The sequence below is a fragment of the Choloepus didactylus genome, chromosome 11 (genome assembly GCF_015220235.1).
Source record: "Choloepus didactylus isolate mChoDid1 chromosome 11, mChoDid1.pri, whole genome shotgun sequence".
In the NCBI taxonomy this organism is placed as follows: Eukaryota; Metazoa; Chordata; class Mammalia; order Pilosa; family Megalonychidae; genus Choloepus; species Choloepus didactylus.
The window spans coordinates 61,458,154-61,481,912 of NC_051317.1; positions in this window are offsets into that span (position 1 = coordinate 61,458,154).

Genomic DNA, 23,759 nt, shown 5'->3' on the forward strand with positions numbered 1-23,759 from the left:
AAAAAAAAAAAAATAAGCCTTTCATTAGCATCATCACTTCTGTGATTATTAAAGGAGTGACATGTCAAGCTTTGTGTTTTAGAAAATCTGCTGGTTATTCTCCATTTGCCCTGCCAGATCCATTCTCTTTCTTTCTCTGCCTTGCTCCGTCCCTGGAGGCTGATCCCCAAAGACTGCACCTCCAGGCTCCCTTGTCTGCTGGCTTCTTCATTGAGCCAGTAGGAGAAAACAAGCAGGAGTCTGCAGAGCGAGAGTAGAGAGAGGTTGGGTATTTCCCCCAAGCTCTCCTTTCTTCAGTGCAGCCGTTCTGGTAGTGGCTGGGACGCTCCATTCTTCGGTGACCTCCCTGAAAGCAGGCAAGGGCTTAGGGTGAGTCCAGGACTGAGGGAGCAGGGAAAAAAACAAATAGAAGAGAGCACTATTGAGCTCACTCAATATTGTGAACAACTGGAATTAGCTTCTGCGGAGACCTCTGTGGCGCAAATAGAATGTTCCCCAGAGTTCCCATCAGAACACAAGGATAGCAGGCTGCAGCTTTATCTACCAGCTTCTGCACCCCACTGTTTGCTGGTCGCCCCTGAGCCATTAGCACCCCCACGCTTTCTGGCTGTACTTTCAAGCTACACAGGTGAGGCTTCAGAGAAGGCCCTGAGAAATACGTAAGAAAGACACTTCCCTCCCTTCTGATGGAACCTTGGCCATGTGTGTCTGCGTGGGCACAGAAGTGTCTACTGTGGCTGCAGCGGAAATCGGCGGGGGGCCCTGGGGATGTGACAGTGACACAAAAGCATCTGCCACACACTCAAATATGGTTCCTCCTGGTCGTCTCTCTCCTCTACGGCTCTGGAGTCTCCCTTCTTCAGTTTTTTCCTTTAGGCCTAGAAGACACAATGGTTTCCCTTTGATGTGAGTCTCTGAGTACCCACGGTCCCTGTAGGTGTCCTGGACCTTCTATAAATACTTTCTTCATTAAAGGCTCTTCCTTTGAATCCACTGGGTGGGATGCTGCTTCCTGTCAGGACCCAGGTGGATACAGGCAGATTGTTCTGGCAGCAAAACTAAGGTTGCCAGGGCATGAGACAGCAATCAGGGGGATCCGTTAGATCATTATGTGGCAATTATCCCAGCCCAAAATGATGAAGACAGGAAACTCAACTAAGGCAGAGGAGAGGGCTGGAGAGGGAGAAACGTTTAAATGCAACTTTCTGTGGATCCCCATTGGAGGGCTGGCTAACCTGGGGACCCGAGCCGTGCTGATCAGGGCTTACCACGATACTTCTCCCTGGGAGATGGGCACATTATCATGCACCACACAAAAGCTTCGATGCCAAAAAGCAAACCTCTAGTGGTAGATTTTTCAGAAATAATGAAATCAGGAGCAGGAAAGTTTTGGGTGCAGGAGCAGCATCACATTCATCTCTGTATCCTTTCTCCTCAAATCCCAACTGTCAGCCTCCCACCCACTGCACCTGTAGGCAGATGAGAGATGTCTGCCAAATGAGTCTCTGTTTCCAGCATTGTTGTTGCTATCCAATTTGTCAATAACTATCTTATCATATAAGGTTGCCAAGGCAAAAATATGCATGCCAGTTAGTTGTATCTAAATGATTTATCATATTCTTCATCTTTTATGTAAACCCAGAATGGCAGCCCCTATTAACTTACAGAACATAATGTAAAAATAACACCTTTCCTGATGGAGTTTGGGGCAGTGGTACCGAAGGCTGAGAACAATGAACTAGGTGCCAAGGACACCCACATCCTAAGGGGATCTATGAAGGACATGCTGAGTGCCAGTGAGGCCAAATCTGCCAGCATCATAATGCCCAACAGCCATTTCCAGGTGAGAAGAGAGAAGGTGAAGAGTTCTCTCAGAGGCTGAAGAGCCTGTAGAGAGGACTGTTTTGCTACAAGCTGTTGATATGCTGTACATTTTCTTCCATCAGGGAGGAGAGGAAGGAGTTTTCCTGTGAGCGTTAAGCAGGGTGGAGAAAGCTCCAAGAGAACCCAGGAGCTGGAACCTTGGATCCTTGACAGCTGTCCTCAGGTATTGGAGGGACATGGCGACCGAAACCTGATTCCCACCTGCAGAATCTACAGCTTGTTCTGGTGTTGTTCCTGCCAGTGGGCACAGTGAGGGGAGGTGGTGAGGTTAAGAACTGCCTACGCTTCCAGAACAATGTGGGGCAAGGATGCATGTGCATTTCCCATGGGCCAGTTGCAGAAGCATGGAGTGAGGTGGATTTGATAATCCACAAAACCGCCCCATGTAAAAAAACTCAACCTCCAACTTCTGCCATGCATAAAAGCACCTGCTTTGGAATGCACTGGCACCAGTCAAGTACACCCCAGCCTGTCAGCTCCACCCTACTCTGCTGCGCAACTACATGGGGGCTGAGAGCAGAGACTGGTGATTGGGGCAGAGGCTGGGGAGAGGAAAGAAGAATGAAACTTAACACACAGGCATACATACTTTCTGCTACAGGCTTCCCAAATTAAAAGCAGGTCCAAACCGGATATAGTGGGTTCAATGGTGCACCCGCCCCCAAAAGACCTGTCCACATCCTACCTGCAGACGCTGTGAATGTGACCTTATTTGGAAAATGGGTCTTTGCAGATGTAATTAAGTTGAGGATCCCAAGATGAGGAGATTATCCTGCATTATCTGAGGGGCCCTAAGTCCAATGATAAGTGTCCTTTTAAGAGACACACAAAGGAGAGACACAGGAGAAGAGAAGGCCACATGAAGATGGAGAAGATTGGAGTTACGCAGCCACAAGGCAAGGTAATGCCTGGGGCCCCCAGAAGTTGGAAGAAGCAAGGAAGGATTTTCCCCTAGAGCCTTGAAGGGAGCATGGCCTTGCCAACATTGAATGTCAACCTTCTGCCCTCCAGAACTGAGAATAAATTTCTGTTGTTTTAAACCACCATGTGCGTGCTCATTTGTCATGGCGGCAATAGGAACCTAATATACTAAAGAAAGACAGAGTGTTCTAAACTGGAGGAAGTTTAGAGCTTTTTATTAAACTGGATTTCATTTCTTGTTATCTAAAGTTCTCTGGAAAAGAACTGAGTGCTGCCATCCAGGGCGGCAAACACACTATTCAGGTTTTCTGAGGAAAAGTGAGAAAGAATTAAGTTGCTTTTTCTCAGACCCTACCAAGTTGTGCTCATGTCATAAACTGAGCTCACTTACTTTCAGGAGTAAGTCCTGGTGGGTCTCTGGCACTATTCCTTCCAGCCTCTCAGCTGGCACTCATGCTGACAGCACAGGAACAATGCCTGTGTCTCCCACCAGGCCACCTGCTGTTGATCCTGAGCCCCTGTGCAAACCCCAGCTGCACCCCTGCCCAGCTGTAAGACCTTAGATTCTCTGTGCCTCACTCTCCTCATCTGCAAAATGGGAATAACCTCCCCCTCAGAGCCTCCTGAGTGGTACATAGTGAACACCAGGCAGAGATTTTATAGAGGCAATCTAGTGATGATGGTCCTTATCTCTGTCCTAATCCCCCGAACTGGGGAGAATCTGAGGTGCAGACAAAGCACAGCCTCTCCCTGGGACCTCCAGAGAGGTGCCTGAGACCCTCGCAGTGACACATCAGCCTCAGCCCGTCCTAACAGGAACCCTCCTTTCCCCTCAGTTCCAGTAGCTCGTCCTCAGAAAAGAGCTGGGGGAATCTTGCTCCTATCTTCCCATCACTCTGCCTAAAGAAAACAAAATCTATTTTCTTACATCTAAAATAGCCCGCCAGTGTAGGAAGGAGGGGATGGGGAAAGAGCACGTCTGCTAATAGCATTTGAAATCAGCCTCCGAAGTGGTGTCAGGGGCTGGGACGATGCAAAGAAGCAGGAGGAACACAGGCCTTGGGGGGCCCCAGAGCTGACAGGTGAATCCAGGGCTGGGTTGCGTCAGACTGACAGGAGCAGGCTGAGAGAGTGGCTCCCTGAAGGCTGAAGCAGGCCACCAAACATGCCTGGAGGCCACTTCCTGGTGACGAAGAGTCCCACCTAGTCCAGGAAACCAAAACGTCCTGCTTTAGGTTTCTTCTTTCCCAGAGGATGTTGATCCTGGATGTGCCGGACCATTCTGTCTGACGCACATCTTTTGGCTGGCAATCCCCAAATTTTCAAAATCCGTCACTCAGACCTTGACCGGCTTTGATAACACGTGGGTGTTTCCTTCTGACAGCATCCCCTCTTCCTCAGCCACCGCCCGGCCTGCCTGGTGCCCCTGTGAGGTCCCAGTGTGGATGGCTTGGACAAACATTTGTATTCACCTCCTTTGCGGGAATCTGCTTCAGAACAGCAGAGCTGTTTGGAGTGTGGGGGAAAGAAGTTAGTCCTGCCAGATGCCCTTTCGTGTCTTCTCTTCCTTCCCCAGATAGAGTTTGTACTTCAGAGCATTAATTTAGCCTCAGGGACCTCATCATATGCCAGAAGGATTTCCCCCCAGAGGAAATGGAAGTGTTTTGAATGGCAGCTCGCCTGTTGTACAGCTGGAAGAGGAGCGTTCTCTCTGGCAACGCCTGGGTGTGCCGCCCAGCTGCCTCCTTAGGGACCATGCTCTCATTCTCCCAACTGCTGGGAGTGTTGGCTAATGACAGCTCACAGCTGAGTCCCTCTCCAGAAATTACCTACCTATAGGAAATGGTCTTGCCCAGGATTATTCCTTCTCCCCTGGGGGCAGCCTGCATCCAAAGACTGGTTGATATGGGGAACAAAACCCCATCACCTTGCCTTAATTGGAACAACTCTGCAGGGCCAGCCCAGCTTTAGAGCTCCCTGTAGGACCAGCCAAGCCTCATTGCAATTTCATAGCAGCTCAACTTCTCCCTTGCTTAATCCCACTTCTCTCGCTCCCCAAGGGGGCCGTTTCCAAAAAACCTGCCCACAATAAACCTGCATGCAAAGTTCAGAATCTCAGTGCCTATCTCTTGGAGAAACCTGTGCCAGTGTGGTAGCCCGGAGTCTTGTTAAACTCCACCTCTGCAGCCGGGCTTGAGCAAGTCAGGACAAAGCACTGGAAGGACCTCTTTTTACATCTGTGTCCACAAGGCCTGTCTGGAAAGCTTTAGCTCAGAGATCATCTTCTGGACAGGGCTGCTTTGGGGGCTGTGACCCCCAGAGTAGACAGTCCAGAGTCTTTGCCAACTGATCAATGCCAGCAATGAAATATTTTGACATCACCACTTTTCTTAATGCTTAAGCAGCTTCTTTTTGTCGGCCTGCAGCCTTTATGGGATGGCTTCCTGAATCCCCAGCACAAGTCTAGAGACCTCAGGAGTCCTGGTATCTCTGGTATCTGAAAGTGGGAAACCAAGCCCAGGTGAGCTCAAAGAGCCAGCCCGGCATCCCCAAAGGCTTACCTAGTCCATCGTGGCTTCTAACCAGTTGTATGAGCCTGGACACACCTCTCCTCACTAAGCCTCAGTTTCCTCATTTGTAAAATAGGGCTAATGAAGACTACTCCACTTCTACATGTTTTTCAGAATCATCTAGTTCAATTCCTACCAAAGGCAGGAATTCCCCTTGAACAACAAGGCTGGCCAACAGCTGCTTGACTGCTTCCAGGAAACACAAAATTTCATAAGTCTTCCTAGTCCACTGCTGGAAGCTCTAGTTCTTAGAAAATTCTTCTTTATAATTACTGGAATTTGCCTCCCTGTACTCTCTACCTCTGGCCCTAGTCCTGCCTTAGAAACTATAGAGAATTCATCTAAGCCTTGTTCCGTACGATAAATCTTCACTTATCATCCCCTTTCCCCACCAACCACCAAACACCAGTTCTTTCTTCTTAGGCTAACCTTTCCCAGTTCTTGTTCACTTGAGTTCCAGATCCCCAATCATTCTGCTTGTTTTCCTTTGGGAAACATCTAGCTTTCTCTTTAAATGTAGGGCCAGAATGGAACCCAACACTTGAGATGCTGTCTGGATTAACTTTAGGTAGTTCCATTAGCACATTTAAAATTATACTCAACTTACAGCAACTTGATTTACATACACTTTTCAGGGAGACATTTGTTATAGTAAACAAATCATTCCACACCAAACTTAGTGATTTTCTTTGATGCATAGTGTTTAATTGAGTTCGCATGCATCTGGCTGCAGTGGCAGAATACACAACTAATAGTGATTTGAGAAATAAAGACCTTTATTTCACAAAGCAAGGTGTATAATCAGAGATTGGTATTTCAGGTTTGATAAAGGGTTCAACAAAGTCCTTTGCAGACAATGGCTTTGGTCTGCACGGATGCCAAGATAGCTATTGCACTTCTCAGTGGCATTTCTTGCCCTCCCTCCTTTCATCAGGGAGCAAAAACCTTCTCATAAATCACCCAGCTGACTAAATCACCCAGCTGACTTCCCACCTGTCTAATTGGCCAGAACTCATCACATGCCCAACACTAAACCAATCACTGATAAAGGGAATTAGGATCACATACTTGGCTGAGGCCAATCAGGGTTTATCTTCTCCCTTCTCCCCTCTCCCCTTTCCAGAACTGGAGGAGGAGAACTTTCTTCCCTGAATCTGCTGCCTAAAGAAGGGAGTATAACTATGGGTAGGCACTCAACAGTATCTGCCATAGTACCTTATGAAATAAAGTCACTTTACAGTTTATATAACTTAACCACCTTTCCACGGATCAAGGTTTTGATGCGCTGTTGAAATAAATAGGAAAGCTATTTTCCAAGAAACTTTTGGAAAGTTTATTCTTAATTTAGTCTATATAATTTAATTCTAAGGTTTTTCTCTGCATTGCTTGAGTCATCAAGAATAAGTAGACTTTCACTTCCACAAAGTGGCAATTCAAATATTTGAAAATCCTTTTCTCCAAGTTAAACTTAAAAAATCCTTTCTCCAGTCTTCATCATATGGTTTTGAATCACTGCATAATATTAGCCATTCTCCTACAAATGTCCTCCAATTTTTCTTTCTTAAGTTCTGGTGCCCACTAAATTCATGTTTTCAATGTGGTTTGATCAGTGTAGCACAGAAGCCAACTGTAAACTCCTTATTTTAATTAAATTTAATCTAATTTTAGTTACAAGTTAAATTAATTTAACCTATTTTATTCACAGTGAAAATGTTTTAACACTTCTGGTGAGTTTTCAAAGATCACTATAAGATCTTATCTACTTGTGGTGGTGAATGCATAACTGTGTGATTATACCATTAATTGTACACTTAGGATGGATTATATGATGTGTGAATAAAACTGTTAAAAAAAAAAGATCTTATCTATCAAATATTTTTTCCCCAGCTTACCCGGAGTCTCCATTTACTTCATCTTCTCCTTTCATTCTCAACTTTCCACCAGTGTTATTCCTCCTCAAAGCCAGTCACCCAAAGCCAACATAAAATAGCGTATGTGTTTCCAGGAACAAGGTTAAACCCAGTTTTGGGGAACCTTCTCCAAGAGCAGTAGTTTTGTATACTCAATTAATTTGTTCTCCCTTTAATAATTTTGAATTTACCTTCCCTATTTTATGTTCTATTTTTCTATTAATACAAGCTGAGGCTTTTGAGGCTCACATTGTACGAGGCTCCACATGACATTTTCTTGATTCGTTCTGAGCTTATTACCAACAATAAATGTTTGTGGGTGCTCCCACTCAACCAAGTAGAATTTGTTTAGTTAGCTCTTGCGGCCGAATACAGGGCCTTGAATTTAGCCCCATAATGTTTCATCTTGTTGGATTTGACCCATTGCTCTAACAAAAAGATCTTTGGATATTGATTTTGTCATCTAACATATTCATTATGTGTCTCTTAACAAAGTCTAGAAACTACCATGAAGAATGTTCTGTAAATGTCAGACAGTTATATGTGACTCATGTCTGCTGCCAGGAATTTCAGACAATTTCACACTACATTTGTAGCTAAGCCTTTCAAACTCATGACCAAAGAAGGTTGCTTTTTCTGCATCTTCCTCTCCCTCTTCTATGAGCGTGCCTTGTGAAACCGATGAGAAATTTAAAGAAAGCAGCTCTCCTAGGAATTCAAAATAGGCAGGAAGACCACGATTCAGGGTGCCCAGGAGGCTTGCCTGTGTAATGGCACATCCACCAACACGTGCTGCCCTTTGTGAAGGATTCATTTCCAGTGGATTCTCATCAGCTCAGGCCCCAAGCCAAAGTGCCGTTCCCCAGCTGCCTCAGTGGCCTTCACTTTCCTGCTCTCTGTGCCTCAAAGGACCCTGTAGTAGGCTGGATAATGGCCCCAAAGATATCCTAATCCTAGTACCTGCAAATGTTACTTTATATGGCAAAAAAGGGTCATTGGAGATGTGACTAAGTTAAGGATCTTGAGATGGGGAGACTATCTTTGATTATTCAAATGGTGAGATTATCCTAGATTATCTGGATTAAATGCAATCACATGTATCCTTAAGAGAGGGAGGCAGGGGGGATTTTGCTTACACACAGACAGAAGAGGAGAAGCAGTATGACCACAGAGGCAGAAATTGGAGTGATGCAGCCACAAGCCAAAGTATGCTGACAGGGGATGCTGGGAGAGGATTCTCCCTTAAAGCCTCTGGAAAGACAGCAGCCCTGCTGACACCTTGATTTCAGCCCAATGAACCTGATTTTGGACTTTTGGCCTCCAGAACTTAGTGTGCTAGTTTGGAGCTGTTATACACTCCAGAAAAGGCCATGTTCTTTTAATCCAACCCTGTGGGCGCAGAACTGTTGTGGGTGGGACCTTCTGTACAATTGAGATGTGACCCACCCCATTCAAGGTGAGTCTTAATCCCTTCACTGGGATACTTTATGAGAGGATATACTTCCCCCTGTGCCTCTCAGAACACTTCCTTCTTTCCCCCCAAAGGACTATTAATACAGTGTTGTATATTCAAGAAATCATTTCTGAAGGTTTGATGCAACCAGGGTGGGGAATTACACCACAGTCCCACAAAGCACAGCTCAAAACTGATTATTGACCACCTCTTTTCTTCAAAGACCCTTGGCCAACCAAGGACTTCCCTCAGATAGCCCCTCAGAGCAGAGTCTGGGCCTCTCCCCAGCTCACTGTGTGCCTCGTTCCTTGTCCCTTGACAGTCTCTCTCCTAAGCAAAACTTCTTATTCTCCTTCATGCCAAGAAGTTTACCAACCCCCAGCCTGTGTGTACACCTCCACTCCAGCACCTAACATTGCTTTGTCGGGAAGATCCTCCTCTAAACAGGCCACCTGATCCAGGACTCCACCTGTAGGCATCAGAGCAGACATGTTTGAGATGATTGTTCTCTCTTTTTCACAGTCTAATTCAAATTCTTAGGCTGGGAGGCCTCCCCACCACCCCCATACTTCCCCAACCCACACCCCCCAAAAACACACACACACCAAAGGGGCAAAAGAGAGTGCCTATTTCTACCTCACAGCCATCTTGGTTGATTAATGAATATGGGCTGTTCAAACAGTCCACCTTTTGGGACTGGTTTCACTTTACCAAAAGATAATGACCCACTGGATGCTTCCAATGTTTCTTAATCTGAGTGGTCTGGTTTCCTATGAGGTTTAATCAGAGAAAAAGGAAATGAGCTCATGCAAAACCAAACCCCACCAAAGCCTCAGATTCTTGAGTTTTTGAGTCATCGGTGGTGCAATAATTTCCTTCACTTCACTGGAAAGCACAGAACGAAGAGAAGGAAGGGAAAAGGGATATAGGCATATTTGGGGGACTGCAGAAGCCCTCTCTTCTTCGGCCCTGCCTGCTGGCACTCATCTTGAACATGCATAAAAGAAGGAGAACAGCAGAGTGGGTTAGAGGGTCTGCATTCACATCTTAGCCCTGCCTGTCACTTGGACTGAGTTTCTTTCCCTTCTTTTCCTCTGTCTCCTCACTGGTAAAATGGGGTGTAAGACCCAGAGCCCGGGGCCCTTCCCTCTCCCCCATTATGAGCTGCACGCAGCTGCATACATGACCAGGAAAGACATGAACTCCCTTATCACTGGTAATAACCAAATCTTGCCAGAGCTTGCTGTAACCAAATCTCACGAGTCCCTATTGCAGTCAAATCTCACAGGACACTGCTAAAACTCAATTGTCACAAATCTTTATAAGCCCTTGGCACTCCTTTCTCTCTCTCTCTCTCTTTCTCTTTCTCTTTCCCTCTGCTGACTTCACTTTCCCAACCCACTGTCATCAGGAAGAATCTTCTGTTTTGTAAGTCCCTACTTAAACCCATGGGTAACTCTGTGCCAGGCATGTTCTTTGGTCTTGGGGCTAGTCTGGGTTAGAACAGGGGGTGATAGTAGTCCTTCTCTCAAAGGCTTCTTGTGAGGACCAAGTGCATAAATCAATGTGGAATACTTAGAATTGTGCCTAGCACATAGTTTGTGTTCAGTAAACCTTATCAGCAGCCCATGTTTCTGAGTACTTATTGCTTGCAGGAGCCATTAGTGGCACTAGGACTATAAAACGACTTAGGCAGAGGTTCTGCCCAAAGGTACTTGCTGTCCAAGAGTGGAGATTTTACCAAGGTAAATAACAATATAAATTTGCATACGCTAATGATGGGGGTGGGAGGCTCTGCTGGTAATCAAGGGCTATGAAGAAAGAGGACAGCGGTGTATTGGCAGCCTGGCATCCCCACCCTGCTGGCAGAATTTGTCTAAACTCTTCTGCAAGGAGTAATGCTCTTTAGGTTTCACTAGGACTCTCAAACAATAGACAGCCTTCATTTAGAATTTCACAATTTAACAGGTGCTTCCCCACAGATCATCTCATGCAATCCTCACAACGTCCTCACCAAACAGGCAGAGCTGGTCCCATTTTACCTCTGGAGGAAAGTGAGATTCACAGAAGTTAAGAGATGATGTCACCAAGGTCACCCAGTAAAGCCAGGTCTCAAATCCAGATATAACAAGTGACTCAGCTGGGCCAATGAACTAGAAAGCAGAAGATAGCATGGGGGGCTTCAGGAATGCTGCATCTCCTTGTGATGACAATGACAATGATGACCATGAGAACAACCATGATGATGACAAGGATGTTGTGCCTGAGCTCAGATCTGCCCTGGGATTTTAAAAATGTTTAGGAATTGTAGAGAAAACTTAAAAAGAGGTTTCAACCTGAATGTAACAGCTCACCTTGTTATTGAGTGAAAATTGGTTGTTATTGAAGAAGCCATTTAATGCGTAGTACATCCTAGAAGAGAGGAAAAAGGATTGTTATTCACTTCACCTGTCTTCAAACTTTATTGCAGACGTTTTCCTAAAAAATCAAATGCAAATGATTTTGAACATCAGATTATCTTCTCAAAAAGCACATCCTTCAGGTTTGAGGACCAGTAGTTCTTAAAATGTTAACTTTAAACTGCTTTATATTCAGCCTTCTAATTGTTCATAATCTGTAAACAAGCTCTTAAAATTACTAGGGACTTAAAGAACAGAGGTTTGTGTAAATACATGAAACCTTACATATACATTAACCCTGACTGCATGGGTTCAAATTCTAGCTCCTTCATTAGGCAATTTATTACAACATTTTCTTTTATCTATAAAATAGGATCAATATCTATTTCAGAGATTATTAAATAAGAATTAAATAAGACCATATCTAAAGACATAGAGCATGGCTTAACCCTTATTAGTGATCAATCAAATGTCTAACTTTACTATAGGTAGTTCACTGTCTTATAAGGGAAGTACACTGGCAATATGCCCCCACACCCCCAAACTCCCTTTGCAGCCAGGCTGTCAGCAGGAACAGGTTGCCTTGGCAACTGTAAAGTGATAGTTGTTGCTTTCAGGACATCTGTATCCAGCAGAACATTGTCTGGCTCCATTGCCTTCCCAAGTACCATTTATAGGCATTGGAGTTAGACCGTTTGCAGACCTGAGCTGAGGAATTACTCATTTAAAAAATCGGAAGAATCCAAAACAAAGGAGCAAAACAAGATAAGGAAGCTGCCCCGGATGTGGGCTTTTGCTCTCTGAGGTTGCTTGTTTATCACCTCCCTCCACAAACACAGGGGAGCAAAGCCCTGATGTGACGCTTCTTGGAAAGCTGCCACCATTGGTCTCCACGGCACTAGAGACTTGAGTTCAATGAAACCTACTTAAGGAGTCAGGCAGGCTCTTCTGAATACCATGCAGATTTGCTAATGACAAACTTCATTTGTCTTCATTGGCAGCTTTTTGATTTACCATCCTTTTAAGGAATTCAGCTGTATGCTATACAAGAGCCATGGCCACATTTTAGTAGACTTTAAACAATAACTTTAAATAACTTTCATAAAACTAGAGTAACAAATGAGAAACCACTGCCCCAGTCCTTTATCTACAGCAATTGGGGAACATTGTCCTGAGTTGCCTGGGTGATTTTTCAAGGTCTTCTGGACCAGATCATTTATCTGCCCTCTGGGTTTGCACAGGAAATTTTGACCTTTTGCAGAGATTCTTAATGTGGGGGCCAACAGACATGCCAGTGTTTCATGGAGTTGGATGGAAAAAAATGACAACATTATTTTCACTAGCCTTGGATGGAAATTTAGCATTTCCTTCTATTATGAATGTAGGCAACAAACTACCATATTTATAGCAGTTCCAACAACTTTTTCACCAGTGAGAAATCAAAGATACTTTTATCTTAAATGATAGTTGTTGCAGATATCTTGAAACAGTGTTTACTAGCATTATTACCTCTAAAGTATGGTAATTAGTAAGACCTGATCTTATTTAATGCATTGGCAAAGAAGCACATTATCATATCACAAACCTGTTTGTTTAAGCATTTGGGTAACTGTATTTCAATATAATTGTGGTCTCCTTTGTAATCCTGTGAATTTTCTTTTATGCATTTAAAAACATTATTCTAAAAGATCCATAGGCTTCACCAGGCTGCCAGGGCTTCCATGGCACAAATAAGGATCAGGACCCCATAGCAGGATCTCCTAATGGGGCCGCATCCCTGCTCCATCCGCCAATCAATAGCACATCCTTCTCCCATCCCCATCTTCAACTTCAGTTATCCTTCTCCTCCTAGTCCCCCTACTTTCTCCCCACCCCCAGACACTACTCAAGGCTTCATTTCCAATAACCCTTCCTAAAATATAAACTAAAAATATAGGCATTGCTTGACAACCATTTAAAATAGGTTTGCTAGAATTTCAGAACCAAAAATGTCTTCTATGCACAAAAGAATAAAGCTTGATGGTGGAGTGGCAGGCGGTGGTTCCATTTGAGGTTAGCAAGCCAGCTTCTCTGCCATATGCTCCTCTACTGTGCTGGGAGGCCCATGTCTACTTAAATCAGCCCCAGAGTTCTCTGGAAAGCCGCAGGTCTTAATTGCCTCACAGATGCGCCATCCTGGAATTCAGCACTGCGGAGGCCTTTCAATCAACTTTCACACAGAGTTCACTAGATCATTGACACATTACCAGATTAGAAGAGTTAAGGCCTCTCCCCTTCTCCCAATATTGCCTTTATGGTCAAAGAGTGGCTGAGTTATCAAAAAGGTGTCACTGGCTCAAATGGCCATAATGCTTTAAGAGATTCCTTGGTGGTTGAATTAAGTACTTATCTCACTTCCCTACTTGCCTCTCTCTTTTCCTCCTCTCTCTCCCTTTCCCTACATTCTTCACTGGGTCTCTCTAGGGTTGCAATCTTGGGACTTTCTTGAAAGGGCTGCCTTCATTGGGGTTCATTCTTTTTTTCATGAGAGAAATGAGTTTTCCAGGGAGGTCTTAGTCTGGACTTTGTTGTATGGTGAACATTGACAACTTGACTAAAATCCCAAGGACATAAAATGTAACAAAAGAATGTGCTCAGGGGACTTAGAGGCAGCTGCTTCTAATAGTCCTTAGGTCTGGAGAGCAGGACTCTGAACCGTTTATGAGGCAGAGGCCTGGTGTCCTGGGATCCTCACGTGCCCCAGGGTTGGGCAGCCTTTGACAGAGGAGCTGTTGTATGAAGACGGGCAGATCTGACTCTTTCATCTCCCATTTTAATTACAGAACAGGACTTCATAGGGACAGACAGACAATGCTGGCAAGAAACCATATACTGTTGTGTGCTTGTGCAAGCTGTGGAAAGAACGCTGTTTTGAGTGCAGGGAATCGAGTTCTGCTCCCTTCTCTGTCCCTACCCACTAAGAGTCCTTGGTAAGCCTCAGCCTCGTTTGTAAAAAGGGAGAATATCCACAGCCCTATCTGCTTCAAGTTGTTGCTGTGAGGCTGTGAAGAAATAACTGAGGTGAAAAAGGAAGTACCTGAAGAAATAGAATTTTCTGCTCAAATGAGTTGCATTTTTATCATATTCAAAAAAATATGTTCTTCTTGTTTGGTGAATTTATTCTAAAAATCAGTGATCTCCAAGATTTTTTAATAATTCGCTTATGTCAGTAACAGTTTTAAGGCACACAGAAGATCATGACAAATTTCTTAGGGACATGATTCCCCTCCTCAGGTTTCCCATCCTTATAACCTGGAAGGAAAGTATTCGGTGACATTTACCTTCACTTTTAGATTCTAGCCAATAAATTCTAAAAATTACGGTAAACCAGGACCACATTATTTAAAAACCTTATCAGGATTATGAACTGGTAACAGGGAGGCATTTTGGAGAACAAAACTGGCAGCGGTGAGCAAGTGGAATTAAGGGGAGAAGAAACTGCAGTCATAGCAGTTTCACAGAAACAGTGATTCCAATACTCCATAGGCAAAGATCTTCCTTTTCCTTTCCCAAGAGCTGGGCCAGCCAAGATAAACTCTTGAAATAGGTGAATATTTTTATTTCTTATCCATTCATCTCTTTATCTCTGAGTCCCTGGTACTGAGCACTCTCAAATTACCCCAAGACCTCCACTGACCCACCCACCCACATCAGCCCTTCACCATAAAGGATTCCCTCCTTCAGATTTGCTTCCCACCCCCCACTTCATCCCACCCCATCAGAACTCCCTTCCCGGGGAATAGCTCATCTCAGCCAAGCTAAATGAGGTTAATCCCCTTGCCTCCAACCTATGACTGACAGGGGCCTTTTACTGCCTCCCAGAGCACTTGTACTTTCAAAAGAGAATCCACATTAATGCAAATGTGTCTCCAACAGATGACATCTTAGACTGTGTGACCTCATGTAGTCATAGCGGGGTGTGTTCTTGGCAGGCAGCCTGGCTGTCGTGTTCCACAGGGTCACGGCCCCTAAGCTAGCCCTGCATCTCTTCCTCTCCCTTCCTCCTCTCCCGGAGCCCTGGGCTCTCGAACAGCTCCCGGGAAGTATGTTCAGGGTAGGGACAGCCTGCAGCTCCGAGAAGGCTGGTGCCCAATTTGCCATAACAGAAGCCCAGCCTCCCTGTGAGAGCCGGCCCTGAGCCGGCCCGGAGCCTGGTACTGGCAAGCACGGGCCCTGGCTGCTGACAGCATCACAGAGGGACAAGGAGAGGAGAGACCAGGGCTGGACAGTCTCCACATGCCGGGAAAATCCTTGCCACCCTCTAGAATGCCTTCCACACAGGGAAAACTAAGCCCTTTGCTTAAAAATTCTGCAAGTTGTTGAGTTTCTGAAGGTAAGCTAGCAAGGCACGATCTCTGGGTCATTGCAAACCACCTCCCATCCCAGCTAAAGGTACAGTTGGCTAATTAAACTTCACCTCTAAGCAGTTGTCCCATGGGGCCAGTGATCAATGGATTGATTAAGGGATTGTTGGGATTGTAGGCACCTACTTACTGACTGGTGGATCTTACAAAAAGGAATGACGAGCTCAGCTTCCAGCCCACCAGGCATTCACATTCTGTTTGGGATGCCAGACTCAGGTGTACAGAGCAACTTATCTCAAGGCAAATGACAAGAAATGGAGTCTTGGGCACCAGGACATGGGGGAGCCAGCTAAATAAGATAAGGTTGATCTGGAAAGTTTTCCTGAAGGACAGGTTCTCAGGCTTGGGCCTGCTTCCCTTATGTCACCACCTGCCAGGGGGAGAATGAGAGTTGGGGAGAAAATAGAAGTCTGGGGGGACATCCTCAGGGTCAGCCATTGCAGAATTATTTTCCCCTCAAAAGCCATTTAAATATTTATGTCCTGTGGTTGCGTGGGCCCCCGCTGACCCTCCTTTTGTCCATAAAAGACTTGGGGGATGTTCTAGTTTGCTAATGCTGCTGGAAAGCAAAACACCAGTAATGGATTGGCTTTTATAAAAAGGGGGGTTATTTGGCTACACAGTTACAGTCTTAAGGCCATAAAGTGTCCAAGGTAACACATCAGCAATCGGGTACCTTCACTGGAGGATGGCCAATGGTGTCCAGGAAACCTCTGTTAGCTGGGAAGGCACGTGGCTGGTGTATGCTCCAAAGTTCTGGTTTCAAAATGGCTTTCTCCCAGGACATTCCTCTCTAGCAAGCTTGCTCCTCTTCAAGAGGCCACTCACAGCTGCCCTCCGTTCCTTCTGTTATGTCAGTTCATTTATATGGCTCCACTGATCAAGGCCCACCCTGAATGGGTGGGGCCACGCCTCCATGGAAATATCCCATCAGTTATCATCTACAGTTGGGTGGGGAGCATCTCCATGCAAACTACCTAATCCAAACGTTCCAACTTAATCCCCACTATTATGTCTGCCCCACAAGATTGCATCAAAGAATATGGCTTTTTCTGGGGGACATAATACATTCAAACCGGCACAGGGGATCACTCATTCCCCACTCTGAGAAGCAGCCCCACCCTGCCTGATGCCCCAGTGCCACCACAAAGATGCAGGAGGGCAGGCTCACGATTGTACATTAAAGGGTTTCTTTAAAATAACACCTTAATGATGGAGCAGGAGGCCTCTCCTTGGGCATGCCACCTGGGCAGTCCCAAAAGGCCCCAGGCTTGGTTAATGCTCTGCTGTCACCATCTTGAAATTCTTAATTTTTGAGCAAGGGCCCTGTTTTTTCATTTTGCACTGACCCTTGCAAACTATGTAGCTGGTCCTGGTTATCTGATCTGTTTCTGAAAGATTCTTCCTTTTGTTCTCAGAGGAAAAGGTTGGAGCTCAGGGAAGAAAATGGCCATCTGAGAGGTAAAGCTGCAAGCCAAGGCCCTTCTGGGACGATTCAGCCTCCAGCCTAAGCCCCAGGTTGAGTTTCTAACCTGCAGGACCTCCCCTGGGAGAGCAAATCTATCCCAAAGCAAAGGTCCTTCCTTAGTTTAGGAAGTCCCACTGATTCCAAGCCTTCTTTGGCTTGTGGCTGATCCCCTCCAGTCTCTGCCTCCAAGGTCAGGTTGCCTTCCCCTCTTCTGTGTCAGATCCTTCTGCCTCCTTCTTATAAGGAATTAGTAATTATGTTTAGATAACCCAGGGTAATCGCTCTATCTTGAGATCCTTAACTTAATCACATCTGCAAAGTCCCATTGGCCACTTCAGATAACATTCCCAGGTTCCAGGGATTAGGATGTACATAAGTTTGGGGGCCATTATTCACCCTTCGGCAGGGGCTGTTGTGAAAGTTGGGGCTCTGCCTTTGGGCTGCTCAGGCTGCCCTAGCACCTCACTCACTGCTGCTTCCTGGGCCTGGACTTCCAGAGGCCCCTGGCACCTCCAAGACATACCTGTAAACAAACATTTACAGAGGGAAAGAGGAGGGAGGTTAGAAAGAAAAGAAGAGAGAAAGGAGGGAAGGTTATCCAGGACCCTGCTCAGTGCCTAGCTGGCTAATAAGATGAACTGATTTGGGCCAAGATGTTGATCACATATAATAATGGCAAGCATGATCTTAATTTGACCTAAAAAGGGGGATAATGAAATAATTTCAGGCCTGGAGTAGCCCATGAGGAAGAGTCCTTTGGATGATAAACGATACCCATGTACCAAAGGACACAGCCAGGTCACCAGAACTAATTGCAGACAGCAGCTCAGCCTTTTACAAGCCCAGAGGGTTTGCCTAGAATGAGCTCCTCAGGGAAATATTTGTTTCTTCCACCTTGGATGTGGCTGACGACCAAACAAGACAAATGGGAAGGCAAGGACAGGTGGCAAAGTATCCAAAGGGTCACCAACTTGGCCATTTCCTACTCAAGACAGTGCATGCACCAGCAAGTGGTCCCAAGTTATTCATCAGCAATAAAAAGCCCAGACAATACTAGTCCCTTGGATATGAGCTGGCACTCCTGGTGGAATTTAGCATTAATCAGATGTTGTGTGTGGAGCCAGCCCTGGGCACCTGTGAAGTCTGTGGAGTTTTCCTCCTTGTCTTTCATCTCCCCTAAGAGCCCCTTCCTGATCCCACTCTCCCTCACTAAACTCCCAAATACGGAACTGTCAAATACCCAATGCTATCCCCATCTTTTGAGTCCTGCCAGGAGGCACTCACAGAATAGTGGAGGAAAGTAAACGAATTTGAACAGAAAAGGTAAATATCATACTAAACACCAAATTATGACACACGTAATTTGCATCACAATTCAGAAGGGAGACAGCTTTCTGAGAGGCAGGACCAGTTGGGAAGGCATTGTGAAGGAGGTGGTACTTGGGTTTGGCCATGAAAGGTGAGCCAGACTTAGGCAAACAGAGACTAGGGGTGGCAGCTGTAGGATTCCGGAAGAATAAGTAGAAGTTGCATATCTGAATTAACAAGAAGTCCAGGTATGCTGAAAGAAAGGGGCTAAAAATGGGGAGACCTGTGGAACAGAATTGCCATAGTCTGGTCTTGAGACTTGATACTAGAGTCAATATGACCAAAAGAGAGCTATTAATCAACATACCCCCAAACGTTCACTCCCAGCCTTGCTTATCCAAAACAGGGTACCACCATCCATTCCCAAACCCAAGAGTCACCCCTGATTGTTTTCTCTTTCTCTTAGAGCCCCTTAGTTAAATAGTCAGCTCTATTTCAAAATGTATCCCAAATCTGATCACTTCTAACTACTTCCTTGCTACCTCTCTAGTTCGAGACACCTTCATCTCCCGTCCAAGCTGCTGAAACAGCCCTATAGTCTCCCTGTGCTCATTGTTGCCTCATTACAGTTCATTCTCTACACAGCAGAATAATTCCTAGCAAGCCACCTCCCTGCTCAAAGTCCTTCAATGACTTCCCATAGCATCCAGAATAAAACCAAACTCCTTACCAGAGCCAAAAGGCCCTCGCCGACCGGCCCCAGCCTTGTTCTCTGACTTCTTTCCACCTCAAGCCACCCCATAGGTGTTGCCATACCCAGGAATGGTATTGATTGTATTAACTAACTTCTATCAGGCATTGACCATGTATCCTGTTTTCTTCTAAGTGCTTCATAAGTATTAAATAATTTAATTCTCCCAAAACAATCCTGAGTTATATCCTGTTATCCTTATCTCATTGATGAAGAAATTGGGACAGAGAGCTTAGTTCAGTGGCAAAACTGGGATGTGGACCCAGGCTTCCCTTCCTCACCTTCTGTGGCTATCGCAAGTGGTGACAGATCTGGTGACTAACCTGGAAAGGTACTCAGGCCATACTGCTAGGTGGGAAAAGCAGGCCCCCATGCAGACACAGTACATGCCTACCTTTCAAAGAAGGTTACATGTTCCTACATGTACAGAAAATAGTCTAAAAGGATACCAACAAAGTACTAACCACGGTAATCTCTGGAAACAAGAGAATGAGTGCTTTCTATCGTATTTTTTTTTCTTGTATCTATGCCTGAGTTAGTTCTTAAAATTTTTCTATGGTAACATGCTGTGCTGGTTTGAATCTATTATGCACCCCAGAAAAGTCTAAGTTCTTTTAATCCAATCTTGTGGGGGCAGACCTATTGTGGGTGGGGCCTTTTGATTAGGTTGTTTCCATGGAGATGTGATGCTGCCCCTTCAAGTGGGTCTTAATCCCCTTGCTGGAATCCTCTATGAGAGGATAAAAGGCAGAGACATTTTGGAGAGAGCTCAGAGAAGCTAAGAAATGTAATCCAGAGTTTGTCCCCGGGAGAAGCAAGAAGGACCCACAGGAGCTGTGAGAGCCATTTTGAAACCATAGCCAGGAGATTAGCAGACGTCACCGTGTGTCTTCCTGTGTGACAGCAGGACCCCGAGTGCCACCTGCCTTTCCTCAGATAAGGTTTCTTCCTCTTGATGCCTTAATTTCGACACTTTCATGACCTTAGAACTGTAAATTTATAAACTAATAAATTCCCATTATAAAAGCCAACCCATTTCTGGTATATTGCGTTCCGGCAGCTTTAGCAAACCGAAACATATGGTATGGGCCTTTGCTCAAATTTTACCTTCTTAGTGAGGCTTCCCTAATGACCCTATTTAAAATTGCAATCCCCACCCTTATTCCCCCACTTCCCCCTTCCTGCTATCTTTCTCCACCCCACTTGTCACCATCCAATAGACTACACATTTTTCTTATATGTTTTGGTTATTTTTTCTTTCCCTACTTGAAGAATATAAACTCCCTGAGGGTGGGGATATCATCTGTTTTGTTCACTGCTCTATCTCTAGACCCAAGAACGGTGACGAACTCACAGCAAGCACTCTACTGAATGGATGAATGAATGAGTTGAATTAAAAGAAAAAGTAGGTAATTTTTGTAAGTACACAACCTAGGTAACCTCTCTTCTTATGTTGGAACGGAGCAGGAGGTTGACACTCCTGTGGATCACGTTTCCCTGACAGTTTGGGAATAAGTGTTTGCTCTCTCAGCACCATGCTCCCAGGGTCTGTTATTGCCAGTGGGCAGCCAGCCATTTGCCTGTGGGCCTGAGGTATTACCTGCTCTTCCTGTTCTTTTCTCTGTGTATGTAGAACCCTGTAGCCTCCGGAAACTTCAAATCATGGCCGGCTTCATGTAATTTTGCTTATCTCCATTTGTGGAAGTTCTCTAGCTCTCTTCCCACTAAATGCAGCCTGGAGCTAACTGCTTCCTGCCCAGTAGCCAACATGCTCTTGGGGGACTTAGCTCAATCCCTAGCCCCAAGACCCCATTGCACAATTGATGTATCTCTTTCAGGAGACTTGGGAGAGAAATATAGTCCCCAGAGCCATCCCTCTAGACACAGCCCAAGAGTTGAACTTTTCCTTCTTGCAAAACAGCTTGGGGACTTTCCTGGCCCCATTAAGTTTATAGAGAATTTGATTTTACGAGCTCACTGTGGGAAAATCTAGAGACTTCTTAGTTTTGAATCTCCTAGAAAAATCTCGCTGTTGTTGTGTGTAAGAGGGTTTTTAATTTGACTTTTTAAATTGTCAAAATATTGCTATCAAAACATCAAAGCAAATCCATCAATCATAATCCCAGCATCCTGCCACTACAGTTTCATTTTTGAAGACTCTCTTCTAGTCCTTTTTCACATGTATATACATTATCATGCTCTTATAGTCATTATTCCACACACAAATATGCATCCTGCCTTTTAAAAAATTATTTTTATACAGGAATATGTTTTATATCTTCTTAAGTCTAGTTATTAATGCCTGTATTATATTTCTTTAAAAGAGAAGGGGTGAGAGAAGACAGGACAGAATCCCTGCGATGTCAGTCAGCCACACGCTGCTGCCACCGCCACCCCCACGCTGTCCTCACCAAGCGTTCTGGAGCAGTGGTTCTCCAACGTTATAGTCTCATGACCCCTTCACCTTCCTGAAACTGGACGACCACAAAGAACCATTGCGTGGCACTCAGCTGAATTTCATCTACCAACAAGGTATGTTGGAGTCCTAACCCAGAACCTTAGAATGTGATCTGATTTGAAAATAGGGTCATGGCAAATATAATTAGCTAAGCTGTGGTTGTACTGGGATAGGGCGGACCCTTACTCTTATATGTCTAGTGCCCTTAAGAGAAGAAACACAGAGGCAGAGACACACAGGGAGAAGGCCACGTGATGGTTTAGGCAGAGACTGGAGTTAGGCAGCCCTCGGCTGTGGGACACCAAGGATTGCTAAGGAACACCACTGACACCTGGAGTTCCAGCCTCTCCAGGGCTGTGAGAGAATAAATTTCTGTTGCTTTAAGCCACCAGTTTGTGGTAATTTGTTTCGACAGCCCTAGGGAAGAAATGCACGTGGGTTATATCTCTTGATATTTACAAGATTATAAATTAAAACTGTGATGTTTTTAAAATCTGGTATACTAAGTCATTAAAATAATAATTGCACTACATAGTATCATAAATAACATACCTTTATGAAAAAAAGCTGTATTATCCAAAACAAAGGAATGTGTAGGGAGAAGAGTGGCATTGTTTTACTTTTGCAAATCTCTTTCAAGTCTGGCTTAATAAAAGACAACTGGATTCTCGTACCTGCTTCAGCATTCAACGGGTTGTAATATGTTGTTTTGGTTGAAGTATGTGAAGAAAATCCAGCTTCGCACAAATATGTAGTTGGAAAAGGGAAGAGTATTAGAACTGCTTTTTCAGATAATTGTGGGATACTCTTCTTTGATACTATCCCAAACTTGACAAGTGGGTGTTTATTAAAGATTGGTTGCAATGTGGAATCTGAAATTGTATTGATTAACTTGCATACTGTTATTACATTAAAGTCTATTGGTCTATCTTGTGCTTTGAATGGATCTTTTACCCATGCATGATTTTGAAACATCAAACGTGGGTCATTTCAAAGATAGTGGTTCACTGTGTTATACACAGCATCCTAATGTTGACATGTTTCATTATAAATTATCAAAAAAGTACATTTTTTCAAGCACTAACAAGTTCATAAAAATTCTTTAATTATTGGGAAGTTCTCAAACTCATGGTGGCAAACACAAGTTTTCCAAAATTCTATTATTTGTATAAAAGCTTGAATTTTATCATTGGCAACACATACTATCAGTTATATTCCTTGAAGTGACAGACTCATTTTGTTTATTTCTGAGACAAAGTCTACTAAATACCTAGGTCTGAATAGCCATAGTTTCTCAGTCATTCTATCAAGTACAAATGTCATCCCATGAAAAACACAGTTAGTTCAGCTCGTAACTCAAACAATTGCACAAGTCTTCTTGAGCAACCATTGTACTTACGTATGCAACAGAATGCTTGATCCATATTTGCAATTTCATCACACAGAATATTTAAAAGATATTCTTAGGTGAAATTGGCTTTTTTTTTTTTTTTAATTTTGAGTGTGTGGTGGTAAAAACCACTGTTTCGACACTAAACTATTAAAGCATAAAGCCACTGCCTTAGTTCATGTTACAGCACCAGGAGTTTTACCCACTATTGGTTTTGTACCACAGAGCAAAAAATGAAGATAGCATCACAGCATGATTATTACAATGTTTATTTACCTTGTAAACCTCCTGAAAGGGTACCAGAGGGTCTCTGGATCACAGTTTTCTCTAGGAAAATATTGAGATGGGTTATGGCTTTGACCTTAGAGCCCTATCTGGGATGACCTCAGCTGGACATGTAAGTCTTAGGTCCCTTTTGATCCTTCTAGTCTAAGTCTGTGATAAAAGACAATCAAGGGTCCTCCTTGGCCACTTTGCCCTAGGTACACACTCTTTTTCTTGACCCTGAAGACCTCACCAATATTATGTTTTGTGCTGGTTTGGATTTATTATGTCCATCCACATGCCATGTTCTTTAACGCAATCTTGTGGAGGCAGACGTATTATTGTTGATTAGGTTGGAATCTTTGGATTAGGCTGTTTTAATGGAGATGTGACCCACCCAGCTGTGGGTAATACCTTTGATTATATTATTTCCACGGAGGTGTAGCCCCGCTCATTCAGCATGGGTCTTGATTCGTTTACCTGAGCACTATAAGAGCTCAGACAGAAGGAGCTCAGTGCTGCAGCCAAGAGGGACATTTTGGAAATGGTCATTGAAAGTGGACTTTTGCTAGCCCAGAGT